General features: G+C 51.4%; 1 pseudogene; it reads left to right on the top strand.

Moving 5' to 3' along the window:
• The first annotated feature begins 4,707 nt into the window (after positions 1-4,707).
• On the top strand, positions 4,708-25,665 carry LOC100409141 (short stature homeobox protein-like; annotated as a pseudogene).
• The last annotated feature ends 1,789 nt before the right edge of the window (positions 25,666-27,454 follow it).

Below are 27,454 nucleotides of genomic sequence, written 5' to 3'. Positions count from 1 at the left end.
TCTGTCTCCACTGTCTTTTTCTGTGTCTCTGTGTGTCTCTGCGTCTGTCTCCACTGTCTGTCTGTCTCTTTTTCTCTGTGTCTCTGTGTGTCTGTCTTCACTGTCTCTCTTTTTCTCTGTCTCTGTGTCTCTGCATCTCTGTCTCTGCTGTCTCTCTCTTTTTCTCTCTATATGTGTCTCCCCTGTCTCCCTTTGTCTCTGTGTCTCTGCATGTCTGTCTCTGCTGTCTATCTTTTTCTCTGTGTCTCTGTGTGTCTCTGTCTGTCCCTGTGTGTCCATCTTTCTGTGCTTCTTTCTGTCCCTCTCCCTCTCCTCCTCCTCTGTATCTTTCTCTCTCTCTTTTCCTGTGTCTCTGTATCTCTGTCCCTGTCTCTCTTTCTCTACATCTCTTTGTCTCTCGGTCTCTGTTTCCCTGTAGTTGAATTTAAAGTCACAGTTAGAATTTAGTTTAAGCTTCTGGTAAGAGATGGGAGAGTGCTTTTGGGGGGCAGGGGCAAGTGGGGCCCCCCACTTAGCCTGTCCCCGAGACAGAGTCCGGTTTTTACAGAAGAACCACCTCCGCTTCCCACCCAGAAACTCTCAGCAAACACAGTGTCTTTGGCATAGAGGAAAACGGCTCCCGCGTTGGACACGATTTATTTCAAAGCCGTTCGTCCACCATGGGACTTAAAAGTCGGGGTCCCGAGGAAAGAGGGCATTTGCTTTTTCTCTGAGGATGTTCTTAGATGTCTGAAGAGCCACAGCTCCTGTGTGGCAGCATCCCCGGCATCCTTCCTGGAGGGAGACCCCGGCATGGTGGAGTTTCCTTGGGGGTAGTGGGTCTGGGCTGCAGGCCGTCCCCTGCTGAGGGACCTCGGGCCTGGGAAGGCCAGGGCCCCACCGGACCCCCGGGAAGGTCTGGTCCTGGGAGTCGGAGAAGGCCCCTGAGCTGGGAGGAGGGAGGGTTTTTGGGAGGCAGCCAGAGGGCAGCTGTGAGGGGCTCCCTGTGCCATCCCTGGGGACCCAGCTTTGCAGCAGGCAGAGACGTGGGGACGCCTTCGGGAGCAGAAAAGTTATCTGGGCTCGGGGGACCCCGGAAGGCGGCTGTAGCGTAGAGAATGTTCTCTGGATCTCTCTCTCTCTCTGTTGTATCTGCATCTCCATGTCTCTGCCTGTTTCTGGCTCCTTCTGTCTCTGTGTCTCTGTCTCTGCTGTCTGTCTTTCTCTGCATCTCCCTGTCTCTCTTTCCCTCCTTCTGTCTCTGTCTCAGCATATCCCTGTCTCTCTCACTGTCTCTCTTTCTCTCCTTCTGTCTCTGTGTCTCTGTCTCTGCTGTCTCTGTGTCTCCCCCTGTCTCTCTCTCCGTCTGTCTCTGTTTCTCTGTCTCAGCATATCCTAGTCTCTCTCACTGTCTCTGTCTCTCCTTCTGTCTCAGTGTCTCTGTCTCAGCATATCCCTGTCTCTCTCACTGTCTCTGTCTCTCCTTCTGTCTCTGTGTCTCTGTCTCTGCTGTCTCTGTCTCTCTCTGTATCTCCATGTCTCTTTCTGTCTCTCTTTCTCTCCTTCTCTGTCTCTGTGTCTCTGTCTCTGCATCTCTGTGTCTCTCCCTGTCTCTCTTTCTCTCCTTCACTCTCTGTGTCTCTGTCTATGCTGTCTCTGTCTCTCTCTGTATCTCCATGTCTCTTTCTGTCTCTCTTTCTCTCCTTCTCTGTCTCTGTGTCTCTGTCTCTGCATCTCTGTGTCTCTCCCTGTCTCTCTTTCTCTCCTTCACTCTCTGTGTCTCTGTCTATGCTGTCTCTGTCTCTCTCTGTATCTCCATGTCTCTTTCTGTCTCTCTTTCTCTCCTTCTCTGTCTCTGTGTCTCTGTCTCTGCATCTCTGTGTCTCTCCCTGTCTCTCTTTCTCTCCTTCACTCTCTGTGTCTCTGTCTATGCTGTCTCTGTCTGTCTCTGACTTACACACGGCCCCAACACACTTTCAGTCACGCCCCCCCCACCGCCTTCCCGCAGGGGAGGACGTGCCCTGGGGTGCTGGGAGGACGAAGAGGAGCAGGGAGACTCCCGCCTGCCCCGGTCACCATCCCACCACCCTACCCCCGTCCCCTGCACACCCTCCTGGCCTCTGCTCCAGGAGGAAGACCCGCGAGGCGACTCTGCATAATACATGGTACTATTTGTCATTCTCTGTGATACTGTGATATGTAGCGGCCCGGGCTTTGATGGGACGTCCCTGTGACACAGATCTGTTTGTCACGGAGTTGGGGGGGTTCCTTTGCCTCCGCTTTTGAAGTTTACGCCGGACCTGGCCGTCTCCAGATCACGGGGATCCGCCGGCCGGGCTGGTGCCCATTTGGGGTGGGGAAGAGGTGCCGGCTGCCATGCCTGGATTCCCCGGAGGAGGAGGGGGAGGGAAGGGACAGGCAGAAACAGGGAGGCAGATGGAAGGGGAGTGATGTGGGGGGCAGAGAGGGAAGGGGGAAGACGGAGGGGGGAAGGATGGGGGAAAGGCAGAGGCTGAGGAAGGGACGGAGGGAGAGAGAAAGGGAGGAAGAGAGGAAGGAAACAGGGACGTGGAGGGGGAGGGAGATGGAGGGGACAGGGAGGGAAAGGAGGGAGGAAGACGGACAGGAAATAGGGGGAGGAAAAGGAGGAGGAAGGATGTGAGGAGGAGGGAGAGAGGGGGACAGGGGTCTGGGGGTATAGATGGAAACGGAGGGAAGGAAGAGGGGAGGAATAGAGGTTGGGGGAAAGCTGGTGGAATAAAGGAAGACAGAGAGGGAGGAAGGAAGGAGGGAAGGAGGAAGGAAAGAAGGACATGGAGGGGGAGAAAGACGGAGGGGACAGGAAGGGAAAGGAGGGAGGAAGAGGGAAAGAGAGGAGGATGGGAGGCAGAGGAGGAGGGAGAGAGGGGAAAGTTTCACAGGCGGGAGGAGGGGGGTCAGGGGTCTGGGGAGGGATGGAGGGAAACAGTGAGGGACGGAAGAGGGAGGGAATAGATGGTGGGGTGGGGAACCCTGTGGAATAAAGGGAGGAAGACAGGGAGGGAGGAAGGAAGGAAGAAATGAAGAAATGAAGGAAAGAAGGAATGAGGAAGGGAGGGAGAAAAGAAACAGGAGGAAAAAGATGGAGGGAGGGATGGAGGATGTAGGATGGAAGGGGGAATAAGGACGGTTATTTCTCCAGCTCCTCAGCTCCTCCTCCTCCCCTCAGCGCGCGCCACTCCCCGTTTACGGGGCATCCCCACCTCAATCTGACCGGCACTGCAGGGAACCCCTTCCCTGCGCCCTGGGGTCGGGGAAACACGGCCCCCTTTCTTTCCGCTGCAGGAGACCAGGGCCCGACTCCCAGGCGCCAACGCTGCGCGCCTCGAACGGGTGTCTCCCGGAAACCCGCAAAAGAGCTTCTCCCCCCCCACCCCCAAAAAAGTCTCACCTTCCCCGGGACCCTCCCCAGCTCCAAACGCGAAGGGCGAGTGGGGAAAATGAGGGCATTTTACAGGGTAAAAAAAAAAAAAGAAGAAGAAGAAGAAAAGAAAGGGAAAAAGAGAGGAAAAATAACTCAACTTTATTTGGTTTCCAGGACTTGGAAAAGGAATTTCAGCTCACGGAGGCGAACCTCGGCTTCCACTGCAGGGTAACCCCGCCAGGAAAGCCGAAAACACCAAGTATATATATATAAAATGTTCTCCCCAGTAAATATCCTACACGCCGGGGTGTCAGCGCGGCGCTAAGTGGGGGACGGCGGCCTCAATCCGGGGTCTGCCGGGGTCTGGCGCGTGCAGAAATGACCCGGTCTGCACGAAGCGCTCCTCCTGGGGACCCGAGCTCCTTTCTGCTGGCGCTGCAGACCCGGGAGGCGGCCGCGCGGATCCTCAGCGCTCGCGTCCAGGTTTGGGGACACCGGGAACCTTCTTCTCACTTCGGGGGGGTCCTTCGGACGCTTTCCATCTCACCCGCGCTCCCCGTGCTCCTCCATCCGGCTCCGAGGGGCCTCCGCCCGGGTCTCCATCCCTCCGTCAAAACACGTGCAGCAGCCTCCAACTTCCCAAATCACGGGTCCCGGCGCGCCCGGGTCCGCTCTCCCTCTCCGCCTTCGGAAAGGTGGGGGAAGGGCGGTTCCTGGAAAGGTCCAGGCGCTGGGCTCTGCGCTCCTCCCCTGGAATAGACGATGGGGGGGCGGGGGCGGGGGCCGCGGAACGGCTGGGACATTCCTCTCTCCAGCCCCGCGAAGTCCTGGTCCACTTTGCTTTTGCGCCGCAGCCCCGGAGGAACCCAGAAACGCGGGGACCGGTCTTGGGGGACACTGGCGGTGCGCGAGCTCTCCCTGCCAAAAAAAAAAAAAAAAAAAAAAAACGAAACAAAACCGGGATCTTTACCTCTACGCACCTCAGAGCGGACGCCAAACTGTGATGAAATGACAAGAAGCCCAATTGCCGGCCTTGGGGAGGGTGGGGGAGACACCGCGGTCCCTGCGTGCGTCCGCCGCGGGGCCGAGACACCAGTAATTGCTCTAGACAGGCGGCGCGCCGGGGGCTGGGCGAGGGCGGCACGTCTAAATAGCGAGATTTCCAATGGAAAGGCGTAAATAACAGCGCTGGAGATCCAGCCGCGCGCGCACGTGCCGCCTTCGTCCCTCCTCTGCGCGGGGACACGCGCGCACCCACCGGCCCCCGCGCCTCCAAAGCTTCCCGGAGTCCTCCCCGCGCAGATTCCTCCCCGCCGGCCTCAGCCATGGAAGAGCTCACGGTCTTTGTATCCAAATCTTTGGACAAGAAGAGCAAGGACAGGAACGCGGGAGGCGGAGGACGCGGCGGCTGCGGCGGGAAGAAGAATTCCATCACCTACCGCGAAGTTTTGGAGAGCGGACTGGCGCGCTCGCGGGAGCTGGGGACGTCGGATTCCAGCCTCCCCGACCTCACGGAGGGCACCGGCCACTGCCCCGTGCATTTGTTCGAGGAGCACGTAGACAACGAGGAGAAGCTCAAGGAATTTGGCACCGCGCGCGTGGCGGAAGGTAAGCTCCTCCGCGCGCCCCGCGGTTTCCCCCAGATCCCCTTCCCGGGGTTCGAAGCCGCCTCGCCCCACGCAGTCGGCTGGCGGGTCCGGCGCTCCGCACATTTACAGCTCCCCGGGTCGGAGGAGAAGGCCCCGAGGCCAGGATTTTCCTAAGAAAGAAACAAAGGCAGGACTGGAGCCCGCTGGAGAAGCTGGGAGGTGTCCACGGTGGGAGTCCTGGGTGCAAGGAGGATGGGAGCTGGGGCCGCGCGCTGCCCGCCACAGACTCAAACCGCCTCGCATTCTGGGCGCCGACGCGGGGCTGGGGTGGATCCTGGCGGCCATGGGGCCTGCTATGAACACACACATATACGTATTTTTGAGGCAGCCTGTCGCCCAGGCTGGAGCGCCGTGGCGCGATCTCAGCTCACTGCAACCTCCGCCTCCCAGGTTCAAGCGATTCTCCTGCCTCAGCCTCCGGAGTAGCTGGGATCCCAGGCACCCACCACCACGCCCAGCTAGTTTTTCTGTGTTTTTAGTAGAGACGGGGTTTTACCGTGTTGGCCAGGCTGGCCTGGAACTCCTGACCTCAAGTGATCAGCCCGCCTCGCCTCGCAAAGTGTTAGGGTTCCAGGGTTGAGCTGCTCCCAGCACAGCCGAGGGGCTGGCGTCTATAAGGGTGTGGGTTTCTGTCTCAGTGTCCCTGTGTCTGTGGCCTGCATCTAACGTCACCCACGCGGAAAGAGGACCTCTGTGCCCACCCGGGACAGCGGGTTAGACTCCAGGCTACGTGGGGGAAACAGATGGAAAGGCCCCCATCTTTCTGCCTCCTTCCCTTTCCTTTAAGGAACAATTTTCTTCTCCTTCTCCTTCCTCCATCACCTCCTCCTCCTCCGTCTTTTTTTCTTCTTCTTCTTCTTCTTCTTCCTTCCTTTCTTTCTCTCTATCTCTTTCTTTCTTTCTTTCCTTCTTTTTTCTTTCTTTCTTTCTTTTCTTCTTTCTTCTATTTTTCTCTTTGTATCCTGGAGGCTGGATCTCGGTGAAAGCTGTTGTCTAAATTAAAACCAGTCTGGTGCCCGCAGGTGGCCGGGATCTGGATGGGGCGTGAGGGTGCCTCCAGGAAGCTGGTGGATTCGAGGCCCTGTCCTACTCCAGGCTCTCAGCGCGCAGCCGGGTTTCAGGCAGCCCGGCGGGCCCTGGGGGGGGCGGGGGGAGGACTTCCCTCCAGCTGTTGTTCCAGAAACCTCCGTGGGAGATCTCCCCGTGGTGAATCCGGGCTACGAGAGGCCGTGTCTACCCCACATTCCCCTCCACAAACACACCCACTGGTCTCTGTAAACCTCAAGAAGGAAACGAGCGCAAAGTGTCAGGGTCACAACTGCAGCGGACCATTGAGAGCTATTATTTTTTATTACAGAGAGAGAGAGAGAGAGAGAGAGAGAGAGAGAGAGAGAGAGAGAGAGAGACAGAGAATCTAATCTCCGCTGATGGATTCCAAGAGGTTGGTGGGGAGGGTGAATTTCCCCCAAAGGTAATTTCTCCGAAGACTCTGGGGCTACCTGCTCTGCTGGGGCCTACATATCGAGTGCCGGTAGCAGAGTTTTCGGGGGGGATCGGTGGCCTCGCCACCGTCCAGGGTGACCAGACTGGGTCCCCAGGCCTTGAGCTTGTGAACGCAGAACGCTGGTTATGAATGATAAATCAGTCGTCGGTCGCTGGGAGGCCACGTGGGCCGAGCCGGCCCGGCTTACTCAGCAGTTGCTGAGCTTCAGAGTTTTAGGGCCTGAGATCCATGTCAGACGTTTAGCTGGGTCTGGCGGCCCGTTCTGCGGGATTCTTTTTTTTTCTTCGAGACGGAGTTTCGCTCTTGTTACCCAGGCTGGAGTGCAATGGCGCGATCTCGGCTCACCGCAACCTCCGCCTCCTGGGTTCAGGCAATTCTCCTGCCTCAGTCTCCCCAGTAGCTGGGATTACAGGCACGCGCCACCATGCCCAGCTGATTTTTTGTGTTTTTAGTAGAGACGGGATTTCACCGTGTTGACCGGGATGGTCTCGATCCCTTGACCTCGTGATCTATCCGCCTCGGCCTCCCAAAGTGCTGGGATGACGGGCGTGAGCCAATTTCCTCCTCTGGCCTCTGTCTTCTTCCCCACATGGCACCACAGCGAAGTGTACTCCAGGGCTTTTGAAAGCGGAAAATAAGAATTCAGGGACCCAGGAGAGGACAAGCAGTGAGTGTCCCCCTCCCCTTTCCCCTTGACTGGGCAGGGACAAGACCCCACCAGCGCTGTGTCCCGTGCTGGAGGTAAATGGAGGTTGGAGAGTCGGGGGAGCAGTCCCGGGCACCCACCCGTGGAATCCCGTGGCTTTTGCAAAGCCCGCAGGAGGGTGCTTGGAGCCTCCGAAGCCCAGTTTCCCAGCTGGCCTCCATCACTGGGGTTCATAAGAGAAATGAAGGAGGAAGCTCCAGGGCCAGCTCCAGGGAAAAGGATTCCGGGTGGGAAAGGAACGCCGTGTTCTTGGAAGCACGTGCGTTTTAGGAGGCCAAAGGGAATTTGAAGTCCACGCTGGAAAGAGGGGCCGGCGCTGAATTCCAGCTCGCGGGAGGCCCTGGGGTGGGTGGTGGAAGGAAGACACAGAACGCGGCGCCGGCCTTTACCAGGTTCCCCTTGACGCAGGTGGGATTTGTGAGGTTTGCAAGTTTGTGGGTGACCGGGGGCCTCTGAGACTGTTTCAAGGCTCAACTTGCAAATGGCAACGTCTTACCCTTGACACCAGCCTGGGCCACGCGGGGCTCTTCCTCTGCGCCCAGCAGGCCCGGAGATGAGAACAGACGGGCGCCGGAGGAGCCGCTTTCACCAGCGCTGGGTCGATGAAGGGCATGGCAAGGCTCTGGATGTGTAACCTTAGGAAGAAAACGCTTTCTAGCTGGAAACGCCCGACAGCGGACTTTTCATGCCCTTCCCTGTCCCGCAGCAAATAAAAGCAGGTCACCTTTTTTTTTTTTTTTTTTTTGAGGTGACGCAGAGCCATTTCTGGCACCCTGGTGGGGTGGGTGCGCGACCGACATCACGTACCTGGGAAAGAGGGATTTCTTCGAACGGGGTTCGAGTCCCAGGTTGCGGCGAAGCGTTCCCCATGGGCGGTGGTGTTCAGCTGTTCTGGTGACAGTTTCCGTGATGAGGGGGCTTTTCTAGCTCGGCCAGACCCCGGAGGCACCCCGCACCCCGAAGCCCAGCTGCGCTGCAAAGGGGGATAGCGTCTCTCCGCGGGCCTAGAGTCCGCAACCTGCCTGTCCAGTTCCCGGGCGCCCCGCCGGGGACCCCACAGTCGTCAACTGTTCCAAAAATAATAATAATAATAATAGTAATAATAATTTTCTTTAAAAGTAGGATTTGAAACCCCAGTCTCCTTTAAAATAATAATAATTAAGAAAAGGTTAGGTTATGTCAACAGACTAGAAGTGGATAATTGAGGAAACGATTTGGAGGAGAGGAGGCCAAGGAAACAAGGTTCTTATCCTAAAAAGCGGCTTTTGCCCAGTGGCGGGTACGCGGGCCCTGCGTAAAGGCGCATCAGGTTTTCGGGGTACCCCGTGTCCACCGCAGGACACTCATGGCGCGGAAATAACACCCCCCCACCCCACCCCGCGATGCGCGTCCGGTGCCAGGTCGTCTGCTCGCTGGAGCTTGGGGCGGGGGTGGGTGCGCGCGCGCTCGCGCTCGCGGAGGGGACCCCCGGGAGGGTTTGGAGAGGCGCCCCCCCACCTCAGCGCCGCACCCCCCGCCGCCACGCTGGGATTTACGAATGCAAAGACAAACGCGACGACGTGAAGTCGGAGGACGAGGACCCGCAGGCCAAGCTGAAGCAGAGGCGCAGCCGCACCAACTTCACGCTGGAGCAGCTCAATGAGCTGGAGCGGCTGTTCGACGAGACGAACTATCTCGACGCCTTCATGAGCTAGGAGCTCAGCCAGCGCCTGGGGCTCTGGGAGGCGCGCGTGCAGGCAGGAACCCCAGGGTTGGGGGGGACCCGCGGGGCGCACCGGCTGCGCCAACTGCGCCCTGGTCACCACCAGGGGCCCTGCCCGGAGCGCGCGGAGCTGGGGCACGCGGGGCGCGTGGGGTGCGCGGCCTTGGGGAGACGCCTGCGGCCTGTGGGGTGGCGTATCCCGGGGTTTGTCTGCGCGAAGATCCAACAAATACACGCATACGCACATATATGTATGTTGTGTTTCTGTATGCCCACGCATGTTTGCCTTGAGATTTGGGTATGTGTCTCTTGTATGTTTGTATATGTGTATATACATATATTTGTTTGCTTTTACATGTATGTTTATATATGTAAACGCATACACCGTAGTGATATATATATAAAGGCGTGTAAAATATCTATTTATATATATGAAGTCATACCACAGTTATATATATATATAAAGGCATTTAAAAATATCTGTGTATATATATAAAGGCATACAACATAGTTATATATACATAAAGGCATATAAAATATATATTTATATATAAAGGCATACAAAATAGTTTATATATATAAAGGCATACAATGTATATATTTATATATATAAAGGCATATGACATACGTATAAATAAACGTGTATAAAATATATATATATTTATATATAAAGGTATATGAGATAGTTTTATATATATATAAAGGCATATAAAATATCCATATATTTATATATACAAAGGCAAACATTTGTTTATATTTATTTGTAGATATATTTTTTGTATATACGTAAACACATATTATGTATATTCATTTGTAGATATATTTATATATAAAGGAAAACGCATTTAGTAGAGACATATATATATATATATAAAGGCCTATAAATATATTTATTTATTTATATATATAAAGGCAAAAATATACATATACACATATATGTAAGGGCAAACAATGATATATATATTTGTTTATATATATTTGTATATATTTTTTATACAAACATGCATATTTGTATATACATTTCTTTGTGCAAATATGCATATTTGTACATGTATTTATTTGTATATATATCATATATATTTATTTAGAAAATATATATTTATATATATATATATTTTTTTTTTGCTGATAACACTTCAGAGTGATGTTTTTTTTTAAATTTTTCATTGGATTATAGGTTTTGGGGTACATGAGCAGAGCATGCAAGACAATTGCATAGGTACACACATGGCAGTGTGCTTTGCTTTTCTCCTCCCCTTCACCCACATTTGGCATTTTTCCCCAGGCTGTCCCTCCCCACCTCACCCTCCCACTGGCCCTCCCATTTTCCCCCAAATAGACGCCACTGTTTAGTACTCCCCTTTCTGTGTCCATGTGTTCTCATTTTTCATCACCCACCTATGAGTGAGAATATGCGGTGTTTCATTTTCTGTTCTTGTTTCAGTTTGCTGAAGATGATGTTTTCCAGATTCATCCATATCCCTACAAACGACACAAACTCATCATTTCTGATTGCTGCATAATATTCCATGGTGTATATGTTCCACATTTTTCCAATCCAGTCTATTATCAATGGGCATTTGGGTTGATTCCAGGTCTTTGCTATTGTAAACAGTGCTGCAATGAACATTCGTGTGCATGTGTCCTTATAGTATAACGATTTATAGTCTTTTGGATATATACCCAGTAATGGGATTGCTGTGTCAAATAGAATTGCTATTTCTAAGGCCTTGAGGAATCGCCACACTGTCTTCCACCATGGTTGAACTAATTTACACTCCCACCAACAGTGTAAAAGTGTTCCTTTTTCTCCACATCCTCTCCAGCATCTGCTGTCTCCAGATTTTTTAATGATCGCCATTCTAACTGGCGTGAGATGGTATCTCAATGTGGTTTTGATTTGCATCTCTCTGATGACCAGTGACAATGAGCATTTTTTCATATGATTGTTGGTCTCATATATGTCTTCTTTCATAAAGTATCTGTTCATATCCTTTGCCCACTTTTGAATGGGCTTGTTTGTTTTTTTCCTGTAAATCTGTTTGAGTTCTTTGTAAATTCTGGATATCAGCCCTTTGTCAGAGGGGTAGACTGCAAAAATTTTTTCCCATTCTGTTGGTTGCCGATCCACTCTAGTGACTGTTTCTTTTGCCGTGCAGAAGCTGTGGAGTTTCATTAGGTCCCATTTGTCTATTTTGGCTTTTGTTGCCAATGCTTTTGGTGTTTTGTTCATGAAGTCCTTGCCTACTCCTATGTCCTGGATGGTTTTGCCTAGATATCCTTCTAGGGTTTTTATGGTGCCAGGTCTTATGTTTAAGTCTTTAATCCATCTGGAGTTAATTTTAGTGTAATGTGTCAGGAAGGGGTCCAGTTTCTGCTTTCTGCACATGGCTAGCCAGTTTTCCCAACACCATTTGTTAAACATGGAATCCTTTCCCCATTGCTTGTTTTTGTCTGGTTTATCAAAGATTGTATAGTTGTATGTATGATGTGTAGCCTCCGGTGCCTCTGTTTTGTTCCATTGGTCTATATCTCTGTTTTGGTACCAGTACCATGCTGTTTTAATTACTGTAGCCTTGTAGTATAGTTTGAAATCCGGTAGTGTGATGCCCCCCGCTGTGTTCTTTTTGGTTAGAATTGACTTGGCTATGCGGGCTCCCTTTTGGTTCCATATGAAGTTCATGGTGGTTTTTTCCAGTTCTGTGAAGAAAGTCAATGATAGATTGTTGGGGATAGCGTTGATTCTGTAAATTACTTTGGGCATTATAGCCATTTTCACGATGTTAATTCTTCCTAACCATGAACATGGAATGTTTCTCCATCTGTTTGTGTCCTCTCTGATTTCGTTGAGCAGTGGTTTGTAGTTATCCTTCAAGAGGTCTCTTACGTTCCTTGTGAGTTGTATTCCAAGGTATTTTATTCTTTTTGTAGCAATTGCGAATGGCAGTTCGCTCTTGATTTGGCTTTCCTTAAGTCTGTTATTGGTGTAGATGAATACTTGTGATTTTTGCACATTGATTTTATATCCTGAGACTTTGCTGAAGTTGCTTATCAGTTTCAGGAATTTTTGGGCTGAGGCGATGGGGTCTTCTAGGTATACTATCATGTCGTCTGCAAATAGAGACAATTTGGCTTCCACCTTTCCTATTTGATACCCTTTATTTCTTTTTCTTGCCTGATTGCTCTGGCTAGAACTTCCAGTACTATATTGAATAGGAGTGGTGAAAGAGGGCATCCTTGTCTAGTGCCAGATTTTAAAGGGAATGCTTCCAGTTTTTGCCCATTCAGTATGATATTGGCTGTTGGTTTGTCATAAATAGCTTTTATTACTTTGAGATACGTTCCATCAATACCGAATTTATTGAGGGTTTTTAGCATAAAGGGCTGTTGAATTTTGTCAAATGCCTTCTCTGCATCAATTGAGATAATCATGTGGTTTTTGTTTTTGGTTCTCTTTATGTGGTGAATTACGTTGATTGACTTGCATATGTTGAACCAGCCTTGCATCCCTGGGATGAATCCTACTTGAGCATCATGAATAAGTTTTTTGATTTCCTGTTGCAATCGGCTTGCCAAAACTTCATTGAAGATTTTTGCATCTATGTTCATCATGGATATTGGCCTGAAGTTTTCTTTTCTCGTTGGGTCTCTGCCGGGTTTTGGTATCAGGATGAAGTTGGTCTCATAAAATGATTTGGGAAGGATTCCCTCTTTTTGGATTGTTTGAAATAGTTTTAGAAGGAATGGTACCAGCTCCTCCTTGTGTGTCTGGTAGAATTCGGCTGTGAACCCATCTGGACCTGGGCTTTTTTTGTGTGGTAGGCTCTTAATTTCTACCTCAACTTCAGACCTTGATATTGGTCTATTCATAGTTTCAGCTTCCTCCTGGTTTAGGCTTGGGAGGACACAGGAGTCCAGGAATTTATCCATTTCTTCCAGGTTTACTAGTTTATGCTCATAGAGTTGTTTGTAATATTCTCTGATGATGGTTTGAATTTCTGTGGAATCTGTGGTGATTTCCCCTTTATCATTTTTTATTGCATCTATTTGTTTGTTCTCTCTGTTATTTTTAATCAATCTGGCTAGTGGTCTGTCTATTTTGTTGATCTTTTCAAAAAACCAGCTCTTGTATTTATTGATTTTTTGAAGGGTTTTTCGTGTCTCAATCTCCTTCAGCTCAGCTCTGATCTTAGTTATTTCTTGTCTTCTGCTGGATTTTGATTTTTTTTGATCTTGCTCCTCTAGCTCTTTCAATTTTGACGATAGGGTGTCAATTTTGGATCTCTCCATTCTCCTCATATGGGCACTTATTGCTATATACTTTCCTCTAGAGACTGCTTTAAATGTGTCCCAGGGGTTCTGGCACGTTGTGTCTTTGTTCTCATTGGTTTCGAAGAACTTCTTTATTTCTGCCTTCATTTCGTTGTTTACCCAGTAGACATTCAAGAGCCAGTTGTTCAGTTTCCATGAAGCTGTGTGGTTCTGGGTTGGTTTCTGAATTCTGAGTTTTAACTTGATTGCACTATGGTCTGAGACTCTGTTTGTTATGATTTCAGTTGTTTTGCATTTGTTGAGCAGTGTTTTACTTCCATTTCTGTGGTCACTTTTTGAGTAGGTGTGATGTGGTGCTGAGAAGAATGTGTATTCTGTGGATTTGGGGTGGAGAGTTCTGTAAATGTCTATCAGGTTTGCTTGCTCCAGGTCTGAGTTCAAGCCCTGGATATCCTTGTTGATTTTCTGTCTGGTTGATCTGTCTTGTATTGACAGTGGAGTGTTAAAGTCTCCCACTATTATTGTGTGGAAGTCTAAGTCCTTTTGTAAGTCTTTAAGAACTTGCCTTATGTATCTGGGTGCTCCTGCCTTGGGTCCATATATGTTTAGGATCGTTAGCTCTTCTTGTTGTATTGATCCTTTTTCCATTATGTAATGGCCTTCTTTATCTCTTTTGATCTTTGTTGCTTTAAAGTCTATTTTATCAGAGATGAGAATTGCAACTCCTTCTTTTTTTTTTGCTTTCCATCAGCTTGGTAAATCTTCCTCCATCCCTTTATTTTGAGCCTTTGTGTATCCTTGCATGTGAGATGGGTTTCCTGGATACAGCACACTGATGGGTTTTGGATTTTTATACAATTTGCCAGTCTGTGTCTTTTGATTGGTGCATTTAGTCCATTTACATTTAGGGTTAATATTGTTATGTGTGAATTTTATACTGCCATTTTGAGGCTAAGTGGCTGTTTTGCCTGTTAGTTGTTGTAGATTCTTCATTATGTTGAAGCTCTTTAGCATTCAGTGTGATTTTGGAATGGCTGGTACTGGTTGATCCTTTCTATGTGTAGTGCCTCTTTTAGGAGCTCTTGTAAAGCAGGCGTGGTGGTGACAAAATCTCTGAGTACTTGCTTGTTCGCAAAGGATTTTATTTTCCGTTCACTTCTGAAGCTCAGTTTGGCTGGATATGAAATTCTGGGTTGAAAGTTCTTTTCTTTAAGAATGTTGAATATTGGCCCCCACTCTTCGGGCTTGTAGTGTTTCTGCGGAGAGATCTGCTGTGAGTCTGATGGGCTTCCCTTTGTGGGTGACCTGACCTTTCTCTCTGGCTGCCCTTATTATTCTCTCCTTTATTTCAACCCTGTTGATCCTGACGATTATGTGTCTTGGGGTTGCTCTTCTTGTGGAATATCTTTGTGGTGTTCTCTTTATTTCCTGCAATTGAGTGTTGGCCTGTCTTGCTAGGTGGGGGAAATTTTCCTGGATGATGTCCTGAAGAGTATTTTCCAGCTTGGATTCATTCTCTTCGTCCCCTTCTGGTACACCTATCAAACGTAGGTTAGGTCTTTTCACATAGTCCCACATTTCTTGGAGACTTTGTTCATTCCTTTTTGCGCTTTTTTCTCTGATCTTGGTTTCTCATTTTATTTCATTGAGTTGGACTTCGACTTCAGATATTCTTTCTTCTGTTTGGTCAATTCGGCTATTGAAGCTTGTGTTTGCTTCACAAAGTTCTCGTATTGTGTTTTTCAGCTCCTTTAATTCATTCATATTCCTCTCTAAGTTATCCATTCTTGTTATCATTTCCTCGAATCTTTTTTCAAATCTTTTTTCAAGGTTCTTAGTTTCTTTGCATTGATTTAATACATGATCTTTTAGCTCACAAAAGTTTCTCATTATCCATGTTCTGAAGTCTAATTCCGTCATTTCGTCACAGTCATTCTCCGTCCAGCTTTATTCCCGTGCTGGTGAGGAGTTTTGGTCACTTCTAGGAGGCAAGGTGTTCTGGTTTCGGGTGTTTTCCTCCTTTTTGAGCTGGTTTCTTCCCATCTTTGTGGATTTGTCTGCTGGTCGTTTGCGTAGTTGCTGACTTTTCGATTGGGTCTCTGAGTGGACACCCGGAATGTTGATGATGAAGTATTTCTGTTACTTGGTTTTCCTTCTACCAGTCTAGCCCCTTCGCTGTACGACTACTGAGGTCCACTCCAGACCCTGCTTGTCTGGGGTGCACCTCTAGCATCTGTGGCACAGCAAGGGATGCTACCAGTTTCTTTTTCTGCTATCTTTGTCCCAGGATGATGCCTGCCTAATGTCAGTCTTCTGGATATAGAGGGGTCAGGGAGCTGCTCGAGGAGACAGTTTGTACTTTATATGGGCTTAATTACTGAGCTGTGTGCTCTGTTGTTAATTCAGGGCTGTTAGGCTGCTATGTTTGATTCTGCTGCAACAGAGCTCATTAAAAAACCCTTTTTTTTTTCCTCAAATGCTCTGTGTTGAGGGGTTTGGGCTTTATTTTTGGATGTTCAATGAGGTGTCCTGCCCAGCTAGAAGGCAGACTAGCCACTGTTTGGCTGCCGAGGCTCCGCCCTGCTGTTGTGTGATTTGCCATGTTCCTGCAGGCTCTGCTGCAGTCTCTGCCACGCCCTGTGGCGGAGTCTCTTCGTTGTAGCCTGTTGCCTCAGCAACGCAGGCTGTGTCAGCAGTGGGCATGTATCTCAGTAGGGATGGGTTGCCTCGGCAATGGCTGGCTGCCTCAGCAGTGGGCGTGTATCTCAGTTGGGGCGGGTTGCCTCGGCAACGGCTGGCTGCGTCAGCAGTGGGTGTGTATCTCAGTAGGGACGGGTTGCCTCGGCAACGGCTGGCTGCATCAGCAGTGGGCTGTATCTTAGTTGGGGCGGGTTGCCTTGGCAACGGCTGGCTGCATCAGCCGTGGGCATGTATCTCAGTTGGGGCGGGTTGCCTCAGCAATGGCTGGCTGCGTCAGCAGTGGGCGTGTATCTCAGTTGGGGCGGTTTGCCTGGGTAGTGGTGGACGCCCCTCCCCCACAGAGCGTCTCGGACGGACTGCTCGGGATAGTTTGAAATCGTCGTTTTGTTCGTCCCACTGGGTATCCCAAACGATCTGTCCCTGCAATCCCCTGGGCTGGGCTACTGTCCAAGTCTCGTTCAGTCTCAAGTCCAGCCCTCTCAAGTCTCAGGTTGCCAGTTCAACAGGGCACCCGGACAAGCGCGCCCTGTGGGGATTGCTGGGTAGGGCCGGCCGCAGCCACCACGGCTGCCGGATTCACCAGGCAGACCTACTGCCTGGCGTCCCATGTCTTTTTATACATGGGAGTTTCCCCGTTCTGTGGGCAACAAAGATCATTCTGTAAATGCAGCTCTGACTCACCATTTGCAGATTCAAGGTGAGCTCCAATCCTGGGTTGTTCTCACAGCGCCATCTTGAGTCCTCCCCCCATATTTGTTTAGAAAATATATATTTATATGTTTGCTTAGAAAATATATATTTATATATTTGCTTAGAAAAAATATATTTAAATATTTGTTTAGAAAAAATATATTTATATATTTGTTTAGAAAATATATATTTATATATTTGTTTTTGTGAATATGTATTTGTTTCTATAAATGTTTATATATTTTGACCCGTGATTACTTTTGGTTTCCATGGAGTCAGTCCATTCAAACACAGTTTTCCCTCGATTTTGCTTAGGACGTGAAGATAGATACAGTTAGGTTTTGAAGCAGAGTGTTTACAAGCTCTTTCATTTAAAAACATGTATCTTGGCCCCTGATTCCATTCTGTCTTCCCTTCCGACTGCATTTAGGGTCCTCAGGAATCCTACCAGGGTCCTCAGCGTGCTTAGGATCCAAATAAGAGGGGTGCAGTGTGACCCTAGGTGGTCAGAAATAGGGTCCTGTCTTTCCTCTATCTCCCTCCTCCCTTCCACAGGACCCCTCCTCCCTCCTGCTCCCGGGAGCTGTGGGGAGAATGAAGGACACTTTTGGCAACTGGATGAGAGGAGACCATTAGGCCAGGCCTGGGGGTCTCCCAGAGGCACGTGCCAATCCACAGTGCCCATCTGAGCAGGCACGGGGTACCAGGAGTGTGGCATTCACTTAAATGTATAAATTTATTTCCTGGGGACCAGGAGCATGGGCATGTAGGGGGGGCAGAGGCTTCCTCGGTTTTGCACACATTGAGTTAAATGTATGAGTTTATTTCCTGGGTGTTGGTGGGGGAGCAGGTTCCAAGCTCAGCCCCTTGGCAGCTGAACTCCTCCTGGTTCTGCACAGGACAGAAGGGAGCCAGAGAGAGGGAGAGAGCGGGAGAGTGACAGAGTTGGGATACCCGGGACCCGGGGAACCACTTGGAAAATAAATGAAATTAAGATTGCCCACTGGGGAGGCATCCATTCAAAGCAAAGTGCTTAGCCAGAGATGGGGGGAGCGTTTTACAAGATCTTTCATTAAAATGCATATATATATATATATTATATATATATATATATATAATGTATATATATATTATATGTGTATATATATATAAAATGTATATGTATATACATGAAATTAAATACATATGTTTATACATATGTGTGTTACATGCAGGTGTTCCCAGAGGTTTCATTAAAAAATATATATAAATTAAATTAAATATATATTATTAATAAAAGATCTTGTAAAACAGTATATATGTGTGTGTGTGTATGTCTGTGTGTGTATATGTCTGTGTGTATATGTCTGTGTGTATATATGTGTGTGTATATATGTCTGTGGGTGTGTATATATTTGTCTCTGTGTGTGTATGTCTGTGTGTGTGTATATATGTCTGTGTGTATATATATGTCTGTGTGTCTGTATATGTGTGTCTTTGTGTGTGTATGTCTGTGTGCGTCTGTATGTGTGTGTATATATGTCTGTGTGTGTGTCTATATGTGTCTATGTCTGTGTGTGTCTGTCTCTGTGTGTGTGTCTATATGTCTGTGTGCGTGTGTCTGTATGTATGTATGTGTGTATATATATATGTCTGTGTGTGTCTGTGTTTCTGTGTGTCTATATGTATGTCAGTGTGTATATATGTCTGTATATATATATATATGTCTGAGTGTATATATATATGTCTGTATATATATGTCTGTGTGTGTATATATCTGTGTGTGTGTGAATATATATGTTCTTTTGTGCATGTATATATATTTCTCTGTGTGTATATATGTCTGTGTGTGTCTATATGTTTGTGTGTGTCTGTGTGTATATATATGTCTCTGTTTGTATATATATGTGTGTCTGTGTGTGTATGTACATGTGTGTCTATATTTCTGTGTGTGTGTGTGTGTGTTTGTAACTCCTCATTCCTTTCCGTTTCTCTGGGGTACATTATCTTCAAGCACAAGTTTCCCTCAATGTTGCTTAGGGGATGAGGACACAGATGAGTTAGCTGCAGAGTCTCTTTTGAGATGTTTCATTTAAAAAATATGTTTTGGCCCCCGATTCCCTGGGTCCCTTGTGTCTTCCCTTGTGGCTGCCTTGAAAAGCCTTTCTCAGAATCCTGAGCGTGAAATAAAGACTTCCAGGCGCTGTCGTGTAGGTGACAGCTGTAGTCCCCCCACAAGAAACGCTTCTGTCCAGGTCCGGGAGATCCTGGTCAGAATCTCTGTGGCCTCCAGGAGGGAAGGAAGCTTTCGTCACCTCCAGCCCTCTCCCAGAAGATGGATTGGATGGCCCCAGATAAGTTAATGAAAAGATTAAAGTTTGGGTGACGGGGTTGGGGGTTTGGGGGGGTGTCCCATGTATGTCACGTCCCGGTGTGTCTGTCTGCCTGGGACCTCTCGTACGTCCCTGGCTGTTGATGGACGGTTTCTATAAAAATAAATTACTCGTAATTTAATTCCACACTATTTCTTTCCGTAGTCTATTACCTTACAACTGTGGCACAAAATTGGTGACAGTGGGGTGTGTCTGCACCCCCCTTCCACCCCGTAAAATAAACACACTTCGGGGGGAGACAGCCCAGGGCTATCGATCCTGGAGGTCCAGGGAAATTTAACCCTGGTAAATAATCATAATAATAATAGTAACAGATATGGGAACGGAATGAAAGGCATCATTCTCCGTGGCCCGCAGGGAGAACTGTCCAGTTGTAAACGTTGGCCAGCAGGGTTCAGGTCCTCCTGGAAAAAATCAATTGGTTCAAACAGGGATATCACTCCCCCCCCAACCCACACAGTGGAAGGTGTCAAGGGTGGAAGGGACCGGGTCCAGGAGGGATATTTTATTTTATTTTTATTTATTTATGTTTTGGAGACGGAGTTTCGGTCTTGTCACCCTGGCTGGACTGCAATGGCGTGATCTCGGCTCACCACAACCTCCGCCTCCTGGGCCCAGGGAATTTTCCTGCCTCGGTCTCCCCAGTAGCTGGGATTACGGGCACGCGCCACTGTTCCCAGCTAATTTTGTGTATTTTTAGTAGAGACGGGTTTTCACCATGTTGGTTGAGCTGGTCTCGAACTCCTGACCTTGTGATCCACCCACCTCGGCCTCCGAAAGTGCTGGGATAACACACGTGAGCCATGGCACCTGCCCAGCACCTTTTTCATTTGCCTGCTTGCAATTTTTAAAAAGCGACAATAAGTAGTTACTTTACACAGGTGAAAACTACTTTTTTTTGTTTGTTTTTGAGACGGAGTTTTGCTCTTGTTACCCAGGCTGGAGTGCAATGGCGCGATGTCGGCTCACTGCAACCTCTGCCTCCTGAGTTCAGGCAATTCTCCTGCCTCAGTTCCCCCAGTAGCTGGGATCACAGCCACCGCCACCATGCCCGGCTAATTTTTTTTGTATTTTTAGTAGAGACGGGGTTTCACCAAGTTGGCCTGGATGGTCTCGATCTCTTGACCTCGTGATCCACCCGCCTCGGGCCTCCCAAAGCGCTGGGACGAGGAGGGATATTTTAGTCCCAGGGATCTCAGAGTACTTGGGTCCCCTCTCTGGGTACAGCGTGTCCCCCGCTCTCAGCCGATAGAGTTTCAATGGAGTGTGGGACTTCGCGGGTCGTCATTAACCTTTTATTTTTAGTGGTGGGTGTTGGTGGGCGGGGGGGTCTTTGGAAACTCATATCGCCCAGCTGTCAGCGTTGTAATGGAAAGTTATGAGAGCGCGGTGAGTGGCCAGCCCGTGATTTCATTACAAACAGCCACCTCCGGGTTTATGGCGCATGGTTAAATTAAATGTCATTATTTACTGTCTCTAATGGAAATCAAAAGGAAATCGCTTTACTGGTGTTTGTGGAAGGAATCCGTGACTGCCTCTTAATGAAGAAATAAGTCTCTAAAACAGTGTAACACACTTCACTTTACCATATTCGGGCCTAATTGGAATTGATCCCGAATCACTCACTGCAGCCCTGATTTATGAGCATCTCGCCAAGCACCTAATTCATCACGTTTATTTTTCAGAATCATTATTTCCGCCCCCCCACCCCGCCTCGCTTTGGGAAAGGGAGACGCAACCAGGATTTCCAGATTTCAGGAGGATTTTTTTAAATGGACTTCCTGGGGCTTCCTTGCCAAGCGGTGCAGGGTCAGTGTGCTTTGGGGTGTCAAGGCGGACTTTGGAAACAGGGCAATGGTGGGTGAATTTCAATGTTATAGCCCAGGCTGGGGATTTTTTTTTTTTTTGATGGGGGTGTCAGGAGGATTTGCTGGGCAAAAGGATAACGTTTTCATCCCGGCGGGAGTCACTTACGAACTGAAAATGTTATTCCGAAACCGCTGAGGGAGGCTCCGTCCTGGGTTCGAGACCACGTTGTTTCGCCTCCAAACTCCCAGGGATTTCTGAGGTTCGATTTACAGGGGCGCCAGCCCTGGGCTCTGCACGGCCGGGAGCGATGGCTGCCGGTTTTTGCCCAGAACAGCTGGAACTGCTGGGAGGCTCACCCGCCTTGGCTAAGGGTACCCGTCTCTGCACAAACAATTTCTCTTGTGCACTGGAGTGTGGGTCTGCTTGCAGGTCGGGCTGCCACATAATACCTGTGAAACGGAATCCAGGGACTGACACTGCCAAGGGGGTGCTGTGGGGGGCGCCGGAGGGAGCCTAAGTTCCCCGCCTTTCCCAGCTGGTCAGCTTGGGGCAGAGGGGACTCTGAATTCCGAGCCTGTGGGAGGACAGGGGGTGGAATCTGCACCCAAGTCTTGACATGAGGCCTGTGATTTTCCCCAGGCTCCTCGGGGGGGGAATCCCCTGTTCTGCTGCACCCCACTTTTTCGAGGCTTCCCCCGAGACTCAGAAGGCGTAACAGGAGCACAACGCCCCTATTGCCACAGCCTGCTATTCCTGGGGAGGGGGGGAACCTCTCCAGGATGTTCACGACTCCCATAATATGAATGGAGTCCCTTCAGCTCCCCAAGGCTTCCTAGGAGGCCATGGGGAAGGGAAACACGTTTTCTGGGCTCCGGGGACTCGTAAGCCAGCTGCTCGCCCACTGCCTTGCTGGGTAAAGTGTGAAGGTCGAAAGCCGGGGTTTTTCTCAGGGTCTCCAGGCATCGGGGGTCCGGGTGCCCACCCAGAACGCTGCGAAGTTGCAGAGTGCATGTTTCATGTCTCAGAATACACCTTTCATTTTAAATTAATCGGTATTGACTCACACGTGTCAGTTACTTGGGGCAGAGAGTGTTTGAGGCCAGCCTCAGTGGCCCACGCCTGTCATCCCAGCACTTTGGGAGGCTGAGGCCGGCAGATCAGTTGAGGTCCGGAGTTCGAGACCAGCCTGGCTAACATGGAGAAATCCCGACTACTCTAGAAATAGAAAAAAATAAAAATAAATCAATTAGCCGACCGTGGTGCGGTGGGGGGGGGGTGGGCGTCTGTGATCCCAGCTACTCGGGAGGCTGAGGCAGGAGAATCGCTTGAACCCGGGAGGCTGAGTTTGCAGTGAGCGGAGATCGGCCATTGCACTCCAGCCTGGGCGACAGAGCAAGACTCTATGTCAAAATAAAATATAAAATAAAATAAACCATGAAAACAAAATTAAAACAAACAAAGATTAAAAAGAAAATCCCCATAAATTCCAGTTCTAGGTAGGCAGTTATGCATGGGTGGATACAGAGGATCAGTAAGGGGCTGACACCCCCATCCCCCATCGGTTACCTCCAGGCTCCCAGAGGTGCAAAAGTGCTCCGTGCAGCCTGGCAGGGAGGGTGCTCTGTCTGCCTTCCCACCGAGGTGCAAACTCTGTCTGCCTTCCCACCGAGGTGTGGTTCCAGAATAGAAGAGCCAAGTGCAGGAAACAGGAGAATCAGATGCATAAAGGTGGGTGTCGGGGCTTGGGGGTGGGACCCTGAAGCTGGTGGGGGGGTGGTGGTGGTGGTGGGGCTTTCCTGGGGGGACCCCCCCACACACACTCACGCCTCTTCCTTTTCACCACAGGAGTCATCCTGGGCACCACCAACCACCTAGACGCCTGCCGAGTGGCACCCTATGTGAATATGGGAGCTTTGTGGATGCCTTTCCAAGAGGTAGCTGGTTTTTCTTCCTCTGAAGAACCCCGGGGACCCATCGCCTCCTTCTCTGCTGCCCATGCCCCCACCCCCCACTGACTCCCAAATTCTAACACTCCCGGCTCCTCGGCTAGCCCTTTGGAGCGGGAGGCAGTGGCTTTTCCAAGGGAGCATTTAGAGGCGTCTTGGCACATATTAAATCAGGCTAGACTGGGCGCGGTGGCTCCTGTCTGTCATCCCAGCACTTTGGGAGGCCGAGGCGGGTGGATCACCTGAGGTCGGGAGTTTGAGACCAGCCTGACCCACACGGTGAATCCCCGTCTCTACTAAAAACACAGAAATTAGCTGGGCGTGGTGGTGTCACACGCCTGTCATCGCACTTACTTGGGAGACTGAGGCAGGATAATCGCTTAAACCTGCGGGGGGACGGAGGTTGCCGTGAGCTGAGATGACACCAATTTACTCCAGCCTGGCGACACAGCAACACTCTGAGAAAAGAAAAAAAAATAGATATATCGCGCTGTAAACTCCAAGGGCCTCCTTTGGAAAGGTGAACATACACAAGCTTCAGCAGAAATCTTACAAAAATCAGAGTGGTGAGAAATCCCACCCAGCCAGGCATCGCCCCCCGCAACCACACCTGGCTGTCTGCCTGGTTAAGAAATGTGGGATGCCTGGGCCTGAGGATCAGAGATGGGATAGAGCCTTGGGGACCTGGTGTTCTGGGGAGAGAGAATTGGGTAACTGGCATCCCAGAAAGAGACTTGGGGAGCTGGTGTTCCCGGGAGACAGGATTGGGGAGCTGGCGTCCCAGAAAGAGGCTTGGGGAGCTGGTGTTCTGGGAAGACAGGATTGAGGAGCTGGTGTCCCAGAAAGAGGCTTGGGGACCTGGTGTTCCCGGGAGACAGGACTGGGGAGCTGGTGTCCCAGAAAGAGGATGGGGGAGCTGCTGTTCCCGGGAGACAGGATTGGGGAGCTGGCTTCCCAGAAAGAAGCTTGGGGAGCTGGTGTTCCCGGGAGACAGGATTGGGGATCTAGTGTCCCAGAAAGAGGCTTGGGGAGCTGGTGTTCCCGGGAGACAGGATTGGGGAGCTGGTGTCCCAGAAAGAGGCCTGGGGAGCTGGTGTTCCTGGGATACAGGATTGGGGAGCTGGCGTCCCCTCGTGAAACTCATGTCCCTTTCACTAATCCCTCAAGTTCCCGAAGGCCTGGGGCGTCTGCCCGGCTCCTGCTGCCCCCCCCCACCTCTGTCCTGGGCTGTGCACCTCTGAGCTGGTAACACCCTACTCAGCTCCCAGCCGACTTGGGATTGGGTGTGTGTGGGGGGGATTTGGGAACTGCGTGGAAGGAGGTGCAGGGTTTTGGGACGGTGCCCACTTGCACCCTGGCTGGACGCAGCACGGCTGCCTTGGTTTCCAATTTGGGGGTCGAGACTGCAAGCCTGGGTGAAACAGAGCCAGGGGCACACAGCGGGGACGCGTGGTCTCCGTTCTTGACCGTTTTATTCCAAGGGGACAAGTCGGCGTTTTTTATTCGCGCGCTCGTTTGCCGAAGGGCGTCAGGTCCCAGACGTCTGGCCTCTGCCTCTGCTGGCTGAGGGTGGAGAGCCATGGGGTTGGCGCTGGGAGCTGCAGGTATAAAGCTGTAAATCGTAAATGAAAAATTCAGAAATGGAGCCCGAGAGGGAGCTCTCCAAGTCTCCATGGCTCAGGCCCGAAGAAGAGGGGTCCGCGTCCCTCCTGTTCTCCCCTCCTGGGCATGTGGCCTCCAGGCTGGGGACAGAGCCCACCTCTCGCACAGTCTCTGGCATGCAGGACCGGGTGAAATGAGGCCGCTGGAGCCCGCAGGCCTGCCTGGATTTGCGCAATGGAGCCTTGGGGAGCTGGTGTCCCTGGGGGAGAGGCTTGGGGACCTAGTTTCCCTGGACGAGGCTTGGGGAGCGGGTGTTTCCGGGAGAGGCTTGGGGCAGCTGATGTCCCCGGGGAGACGCTTGGGGACCTGCTGTCCCTCGGGGAAAGGCTTGGGGACCTGGTTTCCCTGGAAGAGTCTTGGGGAGCTGGTGTCCATAGGGAGAGGCTTGGGGACCTGCTGTCTCTGGGGAGAGCGTTGGGGAGCTGGTGTCCCCCCACTTCCCAGGCTTGGGGTCCGGCTGTCTCCAGGAAGATGCTTGGGCACCTGATGTCTCTAGGAACAGGCTTGGGAAGCTGTTGTCCTCAGGAGAGGCTTGGGGACCTGATGTTCCCAGGAGAAGCTTGGGAAGCTGGTATCTCCGGGGAGAGGGTTGGGAAGCTGGTATCTCCGGGGAGAGGGTTGGGGAGCTGGTGTCCACGGGAGAGGCTTGGGGACCTGATGTTGCCAGGAGAGGTGTGGGGAGCTGGTGTTCCCTACTTGGGGGCGGTGGGATGAGCCGCTGTCCAGACCCTGAATCCCGGGAAACAGAAGGCATCTTGAACTCCCGGGTGGGTGCCCCGATGTGAACCCTACTCCGATGCGCTTTTCGGGGAGCTGTTTGGATTCCCCTGGCCCCAGCAAGTCTGGAAGTCAGCGCCAGCTCTGGGCCGGGGGAAAGAGGACAGTCAGATGGGGGTGTGGCTTGCAGAGTTGGAGAAGGGATGACGCTCTGCGGGGGAGAGGAGAAGCGTTGGGGGGCTTGCGGGGGGGAAGGGTTCCCCAATCCCCAATCCTGCGCCCTCACCCCGCCCGGGTCCGCTTTGCAGGTCCAGGCTCAGCTGCAGCTGGAAGGCATGGCCCACGCGCACCCGTACCTGCACCCGCACCTGGCGGCGCACGCGCCCTACCTGATCTTCCCCCCGCCGCCGTTCGGGCTGCCCATCGCGTCGCTGGCCGAGTCCGCCTCGGCCGCCGCCGTGGTCGCCGCCGCCGCGAAGAGCAACAGCAAAAACTCCAGCATCGCCGACCTCCGGCTCGAGTCGCGCAAGGCCGCGGAGGCCCTGGGGCTCTGACCCCAGCGCGCCGTCCTCCCCGCCTTTCGCGCCTGTGAACTCTGGGGCCCCGCGCACCCAGCCTGCACAGCGACCTGCACTCCAACTCCCCTTCGAGCTCCTCCCGCTGCCCGCAGTCATTCTGAACCCCAGGGGCTCTTCAGTGGTTCTGCACCCCGGGGGCTCCTCAGTGCACTGGCACCCGCGTGCTCTTGCACCCCGGTGGATCCTCTGTGCTTCTGAAACCTGGAGTGTCCTCAGTGCTCGTGCACGCCAGGGGCTCCTCCGTGCTTCTATAACCTGGGTGCTCCTGCACCCTGGAAGCTCTTCATTGCACCGACACCCTCGTGCTCCTGCACCCTGGGGGCACCTCTGTGCTTCTGAAACCTGGGGCGCTCCTCAGTGCTCCTGCACCCCAGGGGCTCCTCGCTGCTTCTGCAACCCCGGGGCTCCTCATTGATTCTGCACCCCAGGGGCTCCTCTGTGCTTCTGAAACCTGGGGGGTCCTCAGTGCTCGTGTATCCCGGGGGCTCTCCATGCTTCTATAACCTGGGTGCTCCTGCACCGTGGAAGCTCCTCTTCGCACCGGCACCCTCGTGCTCCTGCACCCCGGGGGCTCCTCTGTGCTTCTGAAACCTGGGGGTCTCCTCAGTGCTCCTGCACCCCAGGGGCTCCTCACTGCTTCTGCACTCCGGGGGCTCCTCACTGCTCCTGCACCCCGGGGGCTCCTCACTGCTTCTGCACCCCAGGGGCTCCTGCACCCTGAGGGCGCCTCAGTACACTGGCACCCTCGTGCTCCTGCAACCAGGGGGGCTCCTCTGTGCTTCTGAAACCTAGGGGAGGGCTCCTCAGTGCTCCTGCACCCCAGGGAGTCCTCCGTGCTTCTGCAACCCCGGGGCTCCTGCACCCCAGGGGCTCCTCAGTGCACTGGCACCCACCTGCTCCTCCAAGCTGGGAGTTCCCACAAGAGACCTGGGGAGGGAGCTCCTGGGACGGTCCATGAACGGAGATGGTGCAGGAAGTGGAGGGGGTGAGCCGCCGTGCGCCCTGCTGGGCCCCTCTCCAAGGCCCCTCATGCGTCCTGGGACCCTGGAGAAGGGGAACCCCACACCCACCTGGCTGCGTCCTCCTGCGCTAAACACCCTCTATGCATGCGGCTAAGTACACACCTTTGGAAGATCTTACCGTCGAGGAAACTGCAAAGGTCCCAGGGCTTGTCTCCTATGGAAACGCCATTTCTTCGTTGCCAAGGATTTCCTACACCCTCCCTCATCCAAGGAACTGCAGAACCGGTGTGGATCTGAATGTGGACTTTGGAACCCCAGGAGGCAGGCGCTGGGTTCCCCTCCACTACCCCCCATCCGCCCAGACAGCAATAATGAAACAGTTCTCAGGCTGAGGCTGAGGACGTGAACTTGGCTTGGAAGGGGAGGGGAGGGAGACTCGAACCTCCCATGTTGCGAGTCTCCCACCTTCTGGGGACCTGAATGAGGAGGGTGAACTCTCAGCCAACATAGCGGGCCCCACAGCGCGGGAACGGATCGGGGTCTCTTGTGGCACAGAAGAGGCGACTGGACAAGTTTTTCCAGTGTTTGAATCCCACGTCGAGTGGGATTTTCGGTTTCGGTTTGGTTTGTTTTTTTTTTTTTTTTTTTTGCTGATTTACAGAATTCAGAATTTTATGCAAATGACTTGCCTGAGACACAGATGGACGCAGCGTGGTTTTAAGTTTTAATAGTGAGGCAGCATTTACTTGAGTAGAATGGAATGACTTGCAATATTATAAATATTATAGATTTAAAAGAAAAAA

The sequence above is a fragment of the Callithrix jacchus genome, chromosome Y, assembly GCF_049354715.1.
Source record: "Callithrix jacchus isolate 240 chromosome Y, calJac240_pri, whole genome shotgun sequence".
NCBI classification, from domain to species: domain Eukaryota; kingdom Metazoa; phylum Chordata; class Mammalia; order Primates; family Cebidae; genus Callithrix; species Callithrix jacchus.
Note: the sequence above shows the minus strand (reverse complement) of the source record. Positions and strands in the feature narration are given on the sequence as shown.